This window comes from Vicugna pacos, chromosome 34 (assembly GCF_048564905.1).
Source record: "Vicugna pacos chromosome 34, VicPac4, whole genome shotgun sequence".
Taxonomy (NCBI): domain Eukaryota; kingdom Metazoa; phylum Chordata; class Mammalia; order Artiodactyla; family Camelidae; genus Vicugna; species Vicugna pacos.
Window position 1 is genome coordinate 20,794,128 of NC_133020.1, and position 15,808 is coordinate 20,809,935.

A 15,808-nucleotide genomic window follows, 5' to 3' on the forward strand; every position below is an offset into this window, starting at 1 on the left:
ACTGCGAACATGGAAGACACGAGCGGAGTCGTCCTGCGCGTTCACCTCCTGCCCCCCACCCTGCTCGCCCCTGGACACCTTCGCAGGAGGGAGCGGGCCGGGCTGGGGCTCAGGGAGGGGATAAAAGGAGCAGAAGTGCAGTGGGCCCCCTGTTGTCTCTGTGAGCAGCAGCGCTGCTGAAAAGATCTTGTGCGGGCTGCCCTCCGCTGCTCCTCCAGCAGCCAGCCCCTGCCCGGGGTCCGACAACACCTCGTGCGCAGCGCGTCCGTCAACCCTTGAGACCTGGGTCCCGGCTTCTGCTTGCCAAACCCCAGCAGTCGGCCCCAGCAGAGGAGCCCTGGGCGGTGATCCCGGGCTCCTGAGGGGGCCCTTCTGCAGAGTGTGGGGCTGGGCCCCTCAAACCGTGTCAAATTCCCAAAGAGATTCTCGTCTCAGCACTGGGGAGCTCAGACCCAAGTGAGGGTGCGGAACTAGAAGTCCAGTTTCCTGCACGTTTGTCATAGTGGGACCTGAGGCGAGTCATTTCCCATCTGTTACCCTGGTCTCACTCATCCGCAAGATGGAGAGGACAGTTTTATAAAGGATGGTGTATTCACTTTTTTGCCCTGGTTAAAAAAGTAATATGTTTTCAATTTGGAAAATGTAAAATATACAGAAAAGAATGAGCAATAAAATAAAAATCACCCTTAAAACCGCCCAACCATGAACACTGTTAACATTTTGGTTTAGTACTTTTCAGTATGTTCTGTGTGTGTGTGTGTGTGTGTGTATGTTTTCCCAGAGCCAGCTACAGAATTTGCGGGTCTCTGGGTAGAATGAAAACGTGGAGCCCTTGCTGAGAGACGATCACGAGCGCTCAGACGGCGCAGCGCAGCCCTAAGCCGAGCACACAGCCCTTCCTGGTGTGAGGCCGCCCGTGGCCGCAGGCATGTGCCCACGGGGTTGACTCTATATTCCCTCCCCCAAATAATAAGATCATTTATTGAGTGCTTTCTGTGTGTCAAGTGCTTAACTTAAATTAGCTGTAATTTAGTTCAACGTCCCTAAAGTAAATGTAGTTCTTTCCCCACCCTCTCCATCTTGCAGACAAGACAGCCGGGGGGGTTGGAGGGTTTAGACAGCTAGTGAGTAGCAGGGACCATGTTCCCCGCCATCTTTCTGACTGCAGGTCCATGCCTCCTTCAACTACCACTCACAGTGCCTCTCTACCAACTTGTAAATCAGTAAAAAAATTTCATAAAATTGGTATTTTACTATATACAAAAGTTTACATTGCATTCTTTTCCATTTTATATCATGAGGGACTTATTCCCCATATGTGTCTTAATCCAGTCTGGCAGCTTTAAGAAAATACCACAGTTTGGGTCATTTGTGAACGACAGAAATGTATTGCTCAGCGTTCTGGAGGCTGGAAGTCCAAGGTCAGGGTGCCAGCAGGGCTGGGTGAGGGCCCTCCTGGTTGCAGACCTCTCTGTGTGACCTCACTGGCTGGAAGGGGCTAGGGGCCTTTGTGCCTTTAGAAGGGCACCAGTCCCATTCAGAAGAGTTCCATCCTCATGAACTAATCACCCAAGGCCCCACCCGCTAACGTCACCTTGGAGGGTTAGAGTTTCAACATAGGAATTTGGTATGGGACACAGACATTTGGACCATAGACTATGTCATTAAATATAAGAGAAAAATAGTGGCTGTTTGTGAGAAACAGGGAAGTTCCAGATGACGCAGCATGGAGAGTAACTCCACTGCGAGATTATGTTAAATACAAAGCACGAACAGAGTCAAAGCAGGAGCACGTGGCCAGTTCAGGAGAGGGGGCCTGTGTCTCCCATCGGGGAAGGAGACCGTAAGCATCTCAGGCCCCTGTTCTGAGTCCTCCTCACTAAGGGGGGTATCTTTGCATATTCCCAATGGCCAAGAGGATTTTTGTCAAAATTTTCTTTCTACAGTTTGCAAAAGGAAATCAATAGGGTTTATTTTCCAACTACACATAAAATTACTATATTGAATATATAATTATATATTATATAATTATATAACATATCATTTCAACCTCCCCCTTAGACACACACATACATGCACAAGCTCAAATATCCCTGTGGGGGGTGTGCCCTCCCCCATCCCCCTTGATAGTCACTGAGATACGTGTAAAAAGAGACAATTCTTTTTAATTAAAAAAATGTTTGTAATTGAAATACCGTCAGTTACAGTGTGTCAGTTTCTGGTGTACAGCACCGTCTCCCAGTCATGTGTATGCATGCATATATTCGTTTTCATATTCTTTTTCATTGAAGGTTATTAGATAATGAATACGGTTCCCTGGGCTCTACAGAAGAAATTTGTTTTTTATCTATTTTTATATATAGTGGTTAACATTTGCAAATCTAAAACTCCCAAATTTATCCCTTCCCACCCCGTTGCCCCCCAGAAACCGTAAGATTGCTTACTGTGTCTGAGAGTCTGTTTCTGTTTTGTAGATGAGTTCATTCACGTCCTAAAAGAGCCAGTTCTGAAGCTCATGTTGATAACCTAACGACATGCCATTCCTGACTCTGGGAGAGTCATCGCTCTAAGTCTCCACGGCCACATCTGGAACGTGGAGCCCGTCAGAGCTCCTCCCACGGTGTCACGGGGACGAGACCTGATAGGTAGGCCATTCCCCGAGCCAGGGACTTCTCAGCCAAGAGCCGAGCTTAAGCCACTGCTAAAATTAGAATTCCTTTGGAGTCCTTAATTCCTCCATGAAAGTTGCAGCCGTATTTGTGGTCCCTGGATCAGGAGCTGGGGGAGGCGTAGGGCTTGTTACTGTACACACTTCCTCCCACGTGTCACAAATTTTTTTTTTTTTTTGGCTGATGAACCGTTGTTGAAAGGAAGACAGTGCACAGCTACCTTTTAGGGGAAAGAAAATTCACAAAATGCAAGACACAGCCTTCAGGGTGTGTGAGGGGAAGAACACACAGGTGGTTGCACTCGTCTGTGCCTGGAGTCAGCTGAGCGCTGGGGAGTTGCAGCGGCTGAGTTAGGGACACCGGCCTGAGGCCAGTTTCTTTACTGACAGTATCTGGAGGTCACCTCCCTGCCCCCAGAGGGTGCAGGGCGTTGGGGTAGGAAAAACCCTTCCTCGTTTGATATTCAGTTTCTGCCTATCAAAATGCATCTTTCTAGATGGTGCGGTGCCCTTTGCTGGCAGGCACTCTTCACCCCGTGCTGTGTGTACGAGGAGATTCAATGAGAAATAACGTCGTCGGACTTCAGGTGAACACGATGCCTGACCAAGGCTCCTTCCCCTGAATTGCTGTGTCCTGAGGGTGGCCCCAGGTTAGTCACAGTGAAGACAGCAGGGACGAGCCTGGACTGGACCCCACGTCCTCCGCCAGGTGCTCCCTCCATCCCTGCCCCCGCCTCTTGTTCCCTCTGCTCTTCAGTAGCCCCGGCGCCCTTTTCTCATTAATCATAACTCACCTGAATCACTGAACAGAACTTCAGTGTTTGCCAAACGCTTTCATGGACATCGTGGCATTTGGGGCTTACGACAACCCTGGCGTCACCTTCATTTCACTCAAGGCTGAGGAACCAGCCCCCGATCAGGTCAGCCAGAGCCCAGGCCCACGCTCAAGGCTCCGGACACCAAGTTTCCTGGCCTTCTGTCCTCCGTACCTGCCGCCTTGCTCAGCCAGGCGTAAACTCTGCTCCAGGACCCCCTTGAGTTTGGCCTCCTGGCCCCATTCTGGTCCTCCCCTCCATCACAGCGTCTCAGTCACAGCGTTTGGCCACTTCCTCTCCCATCCTGGGTAAGCCTGCAGGTTTCTAGCACTTTCAAATTTACTTTGACAAACTTACAAATGGGAAAGACCCTTACACTCTTCTGCCTTTGATTTCAACCTCCACTTGAGGTGAATGCCTACTTGAGAAACCGAGAATCTTTGTAATCACAGTGGGTTAAATTTTGGTTTTGGTTCCCATTATGATTTTTGAATTCTTAATGTAATATGAGCCTATTATAGAATATGTGGAGACGAGAGGAAAGGAAAAAAAAATACTGTAAAAACTTCATGATCCTAACACACAAAGTTGTCAAAAGTTCTTTGTAATTTAGGCAAATCCAGAATATGTCCTCTGCTCAGGGAAGAGGTTACTTAGGGATGGAAGGCATATGTAGAAGGCATCTATGTATTTAGGAGATGGGTTAAATTTTCCTAGGTTTGGGTGTATGTATATATTTGTGTCAAGTCGTGATATGGATACATAAAATGCTAGGGATTAAAATTATGAAAAAAAGAAAGAAGGAAAGAAATGATTTTAGTGGTGGTGGGTGATATGTAGGCGGATGACCAGAATCCCCCAGAGACGGCCACATAGTAACAGATGAATCATTAGATTAAAAATGTATCATGAGATGCTACAAATGCACAGGAAAAACATAACCCAGAAGAGAAACTGGCAAAGAATTTGAGCAGGTGATGCACAGAAAAATAAATTCAGTTGCTAAATATGAAAAATATTCACTTCACTGGTAATCAGGTACCCACAACCTAAAACAACAAGATACTATTTCCCATGCATGGGATTGGCCAAAAGTACACTGTCTGACAATAGCAAGTGTTGGTAAAGGTGTTGAAAAAAGAGAACTCATGCACATCTAATGGGAATTACAATTTTTGGAGAATAATCTGGCAATATCTGGAAAAGTTGAAAAAGTCCATATTTTAAAACCTTGCCATCTGCTTCTCAGTTATACTCCCAGCAGCCTTTCGTCCTAACCATGGGACACGGGCCGTTACTTGAGTGACTCTTCTCAGCTCTCCCAAGGATTGTGCGTGTCTGCTATCATTCTAGGTGCTTAGGAGAGAAGTTAGTTCATTACACGCAGTGGTTGCATCTTGACATTTGTCTTGTTAAACCCAATTGAGAAAAGCTGCCCGGGGATGTCCGCAAACATATTTACAATACATACTACCAGTAATTAGTAAAAGTTAGAGATGGTTTGTTCATGTGTAGGGGAATGGATTAATAAATCATAGTCTATTTGTAGTATGGAATTCTGTGCAGCAGCCAGATCTGTATGACTCAGCATAAATAAAACCTGAAACAAAATGTTGATTTAAAAAATTGTAGGACAGTGTAAAAGTGTGGTATCATTAACAGATGCTTTGTAAAAGACACAAACTGATACTATGTATTATTTATAAATGCTTATTTGCAGTAAAAATATAAAGTAGGATCTAGACATGTGCCTAGTTCATGGGAGTGGCTGTGTCTGAGTGGAGAGGGAACTCACCTGGGGAGAGAAGCACAGGGGACGTGAAGGTCGTGGGGTCTGTTCACGAATATTCCGAGTTTCCTCCAGGTCTCGGTAGGACTGCACTTCCTCACATTCTCAGCAGGCAGGCACGACCGTATGACACCCGGGCTGGGAAAATGTCAGTAGAGGTGTTCCTTCTGGGTGGGAGATTAAAAACCACTTGCACGATTTACCTTGTTCTTTTCCCTTTGGTCGTAGGGACTATCAGTATTTCAGGCTACTGCATCAGCCTGGATCCTGGAGTGAGGACAATGCACCACAGAGTCCCCAGAAGCCCCCAGTGAGCATGAGGCATGACCCAGAAGTAGGCCTTTGTCTACTGAAGTATGGGACTGTATGTTGGTTACTGCAGCATAGGCTCGCCCATCCTAACTGATACAGGGGCTTAATCTTCACGTGTAATGTTTTATTCCTCTTTTTACTTTTCCTGTCTAAAGAACATTTGACTCAATATTAACAGTTGTTCATTTTGAGAGGAGAGGAGCCTTTGATATGCAGGCGGTAGGGGTGCTGGAGAAGGCATGTGTATTTTGAACAGCCTCCCAGATGAATTTATAAGCTTTCCTACTTCTTCTCTAATCTGATTTTATAGGACAGGAAACTGGGGCCTAGAAGTAGTGAGTGTCCTGCTCTTCATCAAAGACCAGTCTGGTGCCATAGCCACTCAGCTCAGATATAATAATCCTGACTCACCCAAGCTTGTTACAGGAAACAGTCCTGTGAAGGTTTTCTGCATTTATTGTCAAGCCGCTGTCCAGGACACTGCCCATTATATTGCACAGTAGCCCCTAAAATAAGGTCTTATGCGAGAAAAAGGAAAAAAACTTAAAGAATTTAGTTCTGTGGTGGGAGGAGGGTGTAGCTCAGTGGTAAAGCATATGCTTAGCATGCACAAGGTCCTGGGTTCACTCCCCAGTCCCTCCATTAAAAAATAAATAAATAAACCTAATCCCTACCCCCAAAATAAACAAATTAAATTAAAATTTTAAAAAAGAGAATTTAGTTCCAGGAAAATCTGTTTCTGTTGTGGATTATTGGTAGGCATCCACCTTTCTGTATAACTTGTTTCCCTTTTTGTTGTGGTTGCCAGGAAGCTCAGAGACAAATCAGTGTGTACGGAGGCCCTCCTGGTTTGCTTCCTCTTACTTTCAACAATGCTGATACTCACTTCACTGTGCACAGGTCCTTTTTTAAACTGCTCAAACCTCTTCAGAAAACAAAAGTGAGTAGAGCATGAATCCTCCATCACACCACGTCCTCCTCAGGCTCTGTCTGTTGACTGTGCTTCGCTCCTCCTGCAGGAAGGGAGCCCCAGCTGCAGGAGGGCCTGCTCAGCCATCCCTAGCTTGGCCGCTGGGCTAAGTAAAAGCCAGATGTGACTGAGGCGACTCTGTAACCGGGCTTCGTGCTGACCTTCCATGTTGGTATAACAAGGGGGTTCCCCTTCGGAGCTATTTTGTTGGTGGTGGTTTTTTCAGGGGGGGTAATTAGGTTTATTTATTATATTTTAATGGAGGGCCTGGGGATTGAACCCAGGACCTCACGCATGCTAAGCACACGCTCTACCCTGAGCTATACCCTCCCCCACTGGAGACATACTTTTGTGTCTACTTAAATTTCTAAAGCAGACGTTTCCACGACTGTCTCTTCCTTCCCTCCCCACACAGTATTTCATACTAAACATCCAAATGAGAAACAGAGTCAAGATAATTCAAAGGGCTCAGTAATACACCTGACCTGCACATTTAAGCCAAGGAGTCCCTTCAGTTGTGAAAAACAGCCTTGTGCCAGGACACAGGATAATTCACTTCTGTCTCTAGGAGTCCTGTTGTCTCACTGAGTGATTTGGCCTTGTAGGATTTAGTTTCATTTCCATGTAAAATGAGGTATCTTGTCTCTCTAACTTTCTGTCAATATTTTAATTTTAAAAATTAGAAATAATTGCTTTCTTGTAATATTTTAAATTCTCAAAATAACTTTAAAAAAGTGTAGAAAAAAATTTTAAAGCCAGTCCTTTTTCATTTTAAAAAGGACCAAAGAAAGAGTGGAAGGATTGCACATTAGCAAGCGTTTGGTCCCGACGAGCCATGGAGGAGATCAGCTCCTTCCCATGATGACTAGTGATGCGGGAATGATGTCTGAGTCTCCAGGGTGGGGCCAGACGGACAAGGGGGTAGAAGAACTTCAGACGTGGTTATTTTTCCGCACTCCAAGAGCAGCTTGATTTTATAATGGAAAGGAATTAGATGAATAGAATTCATGCCAGTATCATCAACTCAGGCCCTGTTTCCAAGCTGGTGCTCTGAGGACACCGATCTTAAGAATTGCTAAGTAGGTATTACTGTTACCAAGTCCAAACTCATTCCGCTCGCTGCACAACAGACCAAGAAATCAGGCGATGAGGTATGGAGGCAAGGAACTGAGGCAATTACTTTATTTGGAAAGCCAGCAGACTGAGAAGATGGGGGACTAATGTCGTGGAGAACCATCTTCCCCAAGTCAGAATTCAGGCTCTTCATACTGAAAAGGGGAGGGGGCGAGTTTGTTCCAAACTTCTTGGTGTTGGAATCCTTTGTTTTTGCAGCTGTCCACCTACGTCAGGTCATTGTGTCCCTGTAAACCTCCAACAAGACAAGTGTTTTTTTCTATTCTGCAACTTTTTGTCTCCAAATGAATGGAAAAGTGCTAATACCCTTGAAGGTCAGAGTCTTGAGAACAGGCTGTCCTATATATTTCAGGCTACAGGCAACATTCTTTTACAAAAGGTGCAGAACCAGCACCACTGAGCCCAGGAAACAGAGCCAAGGGTTAAAGCCAGAGGAACAGACCTAATATGGAGTCAGATTTGTGCTCCTCTGTTACATTGCCTGTGGTCAAATCTGCAAAAGTAAGTGTTCTCTATCTCTGTGTTACAGAAGCATGATGCATATTAGCATACTGAGGATTGGAAAGAAACCTGTTTTAACTGCGTTTCATCCAGTGTTCAGGCTTTATCTGCGTGTGGAACCCTCTCGCTGTCACTTCTGGAAGACTCACGTGGCCTTCCCCATCAGCACCGGGAGCGTCGCACTAAGGCAGTCTCCGGGCCCCCGAGCCGGGGGTCCGGGACTCCTGTGTGTGGCTCTGCCACAGTGCAGCTGTGTGACCGGGTCAGGCCTGGTGGGGTCTTGGTCCCCCACCTGACAAACGAGGACGATGACGCGTGTCCGTATTTACTAGGAATGAGTTAGAGGATGTCCACCAGGGCTTCAAACGCCTCAGGAACCAGGGTCCCTGGAAACAGCGTCGTTGTCTCAGCCGCGTCCGCCGGGAGGGTAATACGCCACTCGCGAGGTGCGGCAGGCCCGGCCCCACGGGTGCCGCGCGCTCGGCCGTCTCTCCTGGTCTCCGCGGGGGTCTGTGCACATTCCGTACACTTCAGCAAGCAAACCCATTTCGTGCTGACGCCTGTTTCGAACATCGATTGAGAAGAGAAGAAAGGAAATAAAGAGGAACAGACGAGGTGAAGCAGTGGAGGCTCCAGTAGCGGTTAACAACAGGAGCAGCTCACATCTGTGCAGCTCTTACCACGCGCTGGGCAGCATGCCGAGCAGCTGAAACACACTGTGTCTAACGTCATCCCATTGGATCCTCACCAAAATCCTGAGGAAGACACACTGATTATGCCAAAAGTTGGAGTTTAGAGCGATGAAGTGACTTGTCCACGGTCATCCATGAAACGGCAGAGCTAAGTCCTGAACCAGGCCTGTCTGACTCCCAAACCCATGTTATACTGGTGTTTCCTAAGGTGGTGCCCACGAGCTGATCTTACGTGGTAATAAATGTGTTTTTATTGTAACAATTTTGCATTTTAATGTTTATTAGAAAAAAATATAATATGTATTACAAACCCATGGTTTCATTAATGAACAGTATAAGTTAGGATAAACCAAAAAATTAGAATATACGTATTTTTCAATATTAAGAAGGTGATGGTACAGGTGGTATGTGGAAGTGTCAAAGACCATCAAAGCAGCGCTACTGACAGAAGCTGGAGAATCTCTGCTTCACAGCAGAGACTAGAGGCGAAAGGTCGAGACCAGCTGGATTCAACCAGCTCAGGTTGCTGCCCCCAACCAAACAAAAGTGTCCCCTCGCTGCTTCAGGAGGAAGTGCAGGGAGGAAGTGAAGCTCCGTGTGAGCGCTGGAGGCTGGCAAGGGCTGCTGTGTTTACCTGGGTGGGGTGGGGGCGGGCAGAGGGAAAGACCTATGATTGTGAGCCCTGATTCCCAGAAAATCACAGCCTGGCCAGCTCTGCCGCCCACAGAGAAGGAAACAACGCCTTCGGCTCCTTGGCGAACCTCTCCCTGACCTCCCCGCAGGGGCAGCCGCCCAGCTCCTGGGGGGAGGGGAGGGTCTTAGTTCAGACTTCTTAGTTGCAAAAGACGCCCACTCAGCTAGTTCAGACCAAGGGAGACCAAGGAAGAAGGAGGAGTGGAAGGGGTTTGGCGGGTTTACTGGGTTTGCTGCAGACCACGAAGAGCTGGGACCGGGAGTCGGACTCAAGACCTGAGGTGACTGTGTCTGATTCTCGGAGTGTCTCCCTCTGCTCCTCTGAGACTCTGTCATCCTCTCTTGCACAGCTCCGTCTCCCTGGCCATGTGTACCGCACTGCACAGTTCTAGCCTCCCAAGTACGAGGACCTGGGTTTTAGGCCTCGATTCTGGATTGCCACGAGAGAGTCATCTTGGCCCAGGCTGAGTCAGGAGTTTGCTGCTGCCGGTGCATCACAGCCGGGGTGACACGGGCTCTTCTGCAATCCAGTGTCTTCACACGAGTTGGTATCGGGTCCTGTAAATTCAAGTAGAGAAGACTTGGGTCCACCACTTCCTTGCATTATGTTCCTGTGGTCCCCACCCAGCCTGCTCTTTCTTCACTTTTTCTTTTTTTTCCTTTCCTTTCCTTTCTTTTCTTTTGTTAGTGGAGGCAGTGGGGACTGAACCTAGGACCGTGTGCATGCTAAGCATGCACTCTGCCCCTGAGCTACACCCTCCCCCCCATCACGCTCTGTCAGTTCAGCATGATGTAGTTTGATGCTTGGCGTTTCAGACAAAAAGGGTAGATGTCCTGCAGCAGTTTCATTCACTGAACCAACTCTGGTGTCCTTGAGGCTGGAGGGAGAGGGACACTCAGACAATAAAGCTGGAACCATCTTGGACACAAGGAACAAGAGTTAAGGAGCTGGGCCATCAGTCATGGTTACGGGGGACCCACTGGCACCGCGCAGGGAGCTCTGGGGGACTGCTGAGCAGTGATGTCGATTATGATTACGATGATGGTGATGGTGACAAAGGAAATTAGCAGAAGGGACCTCATGTAAAGACGTGAGAATTTTGACAGAGAAGAAGCACAGAGACTTCCACGTAGTAAAAACAAAAGCTTGAGCTAAGGGCTCAAAGACTTGAGTTCTTGATGTGGCCTTGTTCTTAACCAGCTTAGTGGTCCCAGTCCGAGGGCTCTGCTTGGCGGGGTCCTTACCCTTGAAGACCGGGATAATCCTCTAGGTCAGGAATCTCCATGGCCCTACGGTCTATGGTTCTACTCCTGGAAGACAAACCAGAGTCAGATGAGGATCAGAAAGCTCTGATTTCTCAGAGAAGATGACTTTTCAAGAGAGATTTGAACGGTTTGAGGACAGGCTTTGGTAGAAAGGAAGAAGCAAGGCTTGGATTGCAGGGAAGGCCTAGGACAATGGCCCAGGAGTGGGAAAGAGAGATGATGCTGGAGAAAAAGCCCTAGGCCTGACTGTGATCTGGATAAACCGCCTCGCTTTTCTGGGCCTCAGCTTCCTCCAGCTCTGCTTCTCGGAGAAGAAACCTGTATCTGGAAGGACGTAGCCACCAGGTTTGTCAGCAGGAGCGCAGTCTGGGCGGAAGTATAAAGAAATGAAGGTGAGGAGGGCTGGGGAGACAGCTTGAAACCTGTAGTAAGGAATTTCCCTGGCTCAGAACGGGGTAGTTGGTTTTTACCATTAAATTCCCATTGGTTTTTACCAGTAAAATTCCAAGACTGTGCTCCTGCCTTCCTCACTGGGAATGCTGATTAACCTCCTGAATGTTGTCAGTGCTGGGGGGCAAGGAGCCAAGACTGTGCCAGTCTTTTTATACACTGGCAGCAGGGGCAGGTCTTTACGTACGATGAAGACAGTGTCCCTGCCAGCAGCCAAAGATGAACTACAATCCTAGGGGGAACCAAAAAAGGCAATTTCCAATGCACAGAACTGCGGTCTCTGAACACAGCACCTTGCTGGGCTCTATTCTGATTTTAGTGACTGCACAACTCAGAAAGCAGGGCTGGCAGGTTGAGACCCGGATTCTCCCTCGGCTACATGGGAGTGGGGGAGGGGGGAAGCGGGGGAGGAGGGTTTGCAGTAGCCCGTACTCAAGCGAAGTCTTTAAGGATCCTAGCAAGCCACCAGAAAGGAGTTCCTAGTTGCTTGGGCCGAAGGAGAGCAGAATGAGAAGTTGCCGGGTGGAGGTGGACGGCAGCAGGGGAATGGGGAGGCTGTAAGGAGTCCAGGGACTGACTCTAACTGTAGATGAAGGTACACGCGGTCTGAGTTCTCCGTAAAGGACTTCGCTGTGTTTTTCCCTCTCTGGCCACACGGAGACCAGAGTACAAGCTTTCCTTACAGAGAGGGGGCAGGGGTGGGGAGAGTGATGAAAACCGTAACTGTTTCCTCTGAGATAAACCCCAAGCTCTATTCTATTCTGAAGAAAGAACACTGTCTCTTTCTTCATCCCTCATGTCTCATTCAGGAATGAACAATGAAAGGGAGGGAAAGAACGCCAGCGTTTACTGAGGGCCTTCTGTGTGCTAAGCACTTTCTCATCTATTTCTTTTAAGCTCCCCGCTTTCACAGATGAGGAAACCGGAGAGTCACGGTGTTTCAGTAGTTTAAGGCCTCCCCATTATAAACAGCAGAAGTGGGATCTGACCCCAGTTCTTACTATCAAGTCCTGGCTCTTTCCACACCGAAGGGTAAGGAATCAGGCCCGCCACAGGCCTCTAGCCACCAGGGGGATAGAGGAGTTGTTGCATGGCTGAGAGCTGGGTCCTCAAACTTGCGGGCACAGCAGAATCTCCTGGAGGGCTTTTTATTTTTATTTATTTTTTATTGAAGTGTAGTCAGTTATAATGTGTTGATTTCTGGTGTAAGCACAATGTCCAAGTCATGCATATGTATACATACATTCATTTTCATACTCCTTTTCATTAAAGTTTATTACAAGATATTGAATACAGTTCCCTGGGCTATACAGAAGAATTTGTTTTTTTAATCTATTTTTATATATAGTGGTTAACCTTTGCAATTCTCAAACTCCCAAATTTATCCCTTCCCACCCCCTTTCCCCCGGTAACCATAAGACTTCACTATGTCTGTGAGTTCCTGGAAGGCTTTTTAAAACCAGATTGCTGGACGGGTCCCCAGAGGTTCTGATCCTGCAGGTCTTGGGTGGGGCCTGGGAGAATACATTTCTAACAGCCCGTCCAGAGCCATTCCTGGAGACCCGCCGGCTTCGACCTAGTCCAGGGCCAGTAACGGAGACGCAGTTCGCAGTCTAACGAGTGGCGTTAGGGAACGCGGCAGCGCCACTCGCCAGCACGTCCCAAAGTGCGCTTGGAGCAGAATTCTCCACGCTCTGAAAGTTGATGGGACCACGTTCTTGATTTCTGGTTCCGCCAAGATTTCAGCAGCAAAACATTCTCACTCGCTAACTCGTACACTTACAGGATTCTGCACTTGTGACTTCGGCTACTTTCTGCAATGTATTTGCCACCCGCGTGGTGCGGGCAGCGCTCCCCGCAGCGCACGCGCCTTCCCAGCGGCGGGAGGAGGCCGGGCCCCGCCTCGCTGGTTCAGCTCCTCCTGGAAACAGGTGTCCTGCTCGAGGGCCACTCCATGCCCTGTTTTCACGGTTTCGTACTGTCTGCTGGTGACTCTGCCGCTGAGAGCGGCCCCCGCCTCCCTGGCGCCCTCCAGGGCAGGCGGGCTGCGCTGTCCCCACCGAGAACGCGCGGCGTCCGCACGAGCTACTGCCGCCGTCCGCAAGGTCAGTGTCAGCGCGTCGGCAACACACGCTGAATCAGATGTCTTTAAACAGAAACACACAGAGATGGCCAGGGGACGAAAACGTTGCGACTACACTCCTGCAGGACCCTGACCCGCTGCGCTCCAGCCTTCGTAACTGAGCGTTTGCAGTGGCTTCGCGGAACACACCGACCGTGGGAAACGCGAGCCGACTGTGTATCATGCGGAAACTGAGGGGGGAGGTGCAGGCAGGGGCCACACGAGTCAAGGTAAGAAAAGGGAAAAAGGAGAAGAACTTGACCACTGACTCAGAGACCACATAAGTCTTGGCAAATGCAAATACATGCGTATGAACTGTCTGCAAAACCAGACTGTTTCTCTAGGTCCTGCACATGCAGAATATAGGGACATTAGTGACAACAGCTGCTGTAACTTCGCCGCCGCCTCCTGCGGTTTCCTTGCGGAGGACATTTTGTGGAGAGTGATTTTTTTAAAGAGTGGCTCTGATGTCCCCCTCTCCATCTACTCGTGTCTTTCCAGAACTGTCGGAACTGGCTGTACCAAGGCCAGGAGTCTCACATGGGGCACGGGGCCTCTGAGGGGGAGGGGCAGGAGCCTCACAGCTGCTGTTTATCTCACGGGCCTTGCAGCCAGAGAACAATGGGTCCTGCTGATGGAGTGGGGCGGGGTGGGGGGTGGTATCCCTTGTTGGCTCAGTGGCTGAAGAGGGGCTCGGAGCATAGCAGCCCTGCCTGGTCCTCCCCTTTCATTCCTGAGCTTTGTCAGGAGCTCAGCCACTTTTCAAAGAAGCCCTGTGATGCTGGGAAGTCAGGAGAGAAATCCACCATCCAGTGTAACACAGAAGCACGCGCACGCTAGGAACGCAAATAAACAGCCTGGAACTCAGGCCACGCTTAACCAGGAGACGTCCCTCCTCACAGGCTTGGGTGGGCTTAGCTCTGAGGCGTCCTCCGGTCCCAAGCGGAGCAGGATTAAAACATTTGGGGAGGAGAGGTCCGGCTCGCGTGGACAGGATGGCGAGGCGGGACCTTCGTCCAGTCAGAACAATTAAAGATCATTGTTAGTTAAGTGGATGAAGGTGCTCTCATTTTTGGGCTTTTGTTTGGCTTCGTGTTCTATTTGGAAACGGTTGCGACCTGTACGCACATTGCCGGTCTTCAATCTGTCGCAGAACCAAGGCTGACTATCAACTCAGTCCTGCTTCCTCCTCCACTGTGGACCACAAAGCACTCTCCAATAAACTGAAGCCCAGGGCGCTTGGAAAAGAGTACCGTCTGCGCTCTGTGGGCTGAGATGAAAGGGAAGAGACGAGTCTAAGGGGAATTCAGGGACAATGAGGATACTGATGATGAATTTTACCATCATTTTTATCAGACTTACCATCTTGCATCACTTTAATCCGGTCTCTTCCATTCATCATTTCTGGGTGATTTTGTTGTCCTCAAAACTTTTATGTAGCAGTATAGCAGTTCCTCAAAAAATTAAAAATAGAATTACCATATGATCCAGCAATCCAGCTTCTACCCAAAATAAGTGAAAACAGGATTGCAAAGAGATATTTATATACCCGTGTTCACAGCACCATTATTCACAACATCCATCAACAAAATGAATAGATAAGCAAAATGTGGTGTATGTGCGCAACGGAATGTGACACAGCCTGAGGAAGGAAGGAGATCCTTACACAGGTTACAACATGGATGAACCTGGAAAGTATTCTGCTAAGTGGAATAAGGCAGACACAAAACAAAGAAAACTGTGTGATTCCACTTATATGAGACACAGAGCAGTCAAATTCATAGATCCTGAAAGGAGCTCAGGGGTGCCAGGGGCTGGGTGGGGGGGCGGGAAGGGGAGCTTCTGTTTAGTGGGGACGGAGTTTTCAGTTTTACGGGACGAAGTGCTGGAGGTTGGCTGCACACCGGTGTGAGTGTGCTTAGCACTGCTGAACTGCACACTTAAAATTGCTTAAGAGGTTACATTTTATGTTTGATGTACTTTTACCACAATTTTTAAAAAGTTTATGCAGCAAGATGTCAAAATTAAATTTTAAGAGAACGTCTCTCAAACTTTTTCCTATGTACACAATTCTCTGAAAATGGTCATAGAGCTGAGATCCTGCCTAGCGTAAGCCTTTGAAGGAGAGAGGTGACTCTCCCCTAAGGATGCGAACAGGGAGACTAAGCCATGAAGAGTCTCGGGAAAGAACGAGCTGGAAATTCTCAGGGCGAGTAGTGCCCGATACAGGAGTGCGGGCCATGAGGCTGGACGTGCGGTGGCTGCGGACACTGCATTGGGTCCAACATAGACAGCCTGAAGGCAGAGGGAGGAACGGTGGAGAGGGCGCCTGGGGTCCTGGCTACAAACCAGCTGGAGCCATCTGTCCACCACAGTCAAGGGAGGCTGGGGGTGTG

At 48.5% G+C, this 15,808-nt stretch overlaps 1 long non-coding RNA gene across 3 annotated transcripts in view; it reads left to right on the forward strand.

Annotated features, from left to right (window-relative positions):
- LOC107034223 (uncharacterized) overlaps positions 1–9,143 on the forward strand; it is a 69,561-nt gene extending 60,418 nt beyond the window's left edge. The window contains exons 8-10 of one of the 3 annotated variants that reach the window (XR_012066854.1): positions 2,475–2,645; positions 3,166–3,791; positions 8,218–9,143. This is a non-coding gene — a long non-coding RNA (uncharacterized lncRNA). The remainder of the gene's footprint in view (positions 1–2,474; positions 2,646–3,165; positions 3,792–8,217) is intronic. The other 2 variants (XR_012066855.1, XR_012066856.1) reach the window with 2 other exon arrangements.
- Positions 9,144–15,808: the final 6,665 nt, after the last annotated feature.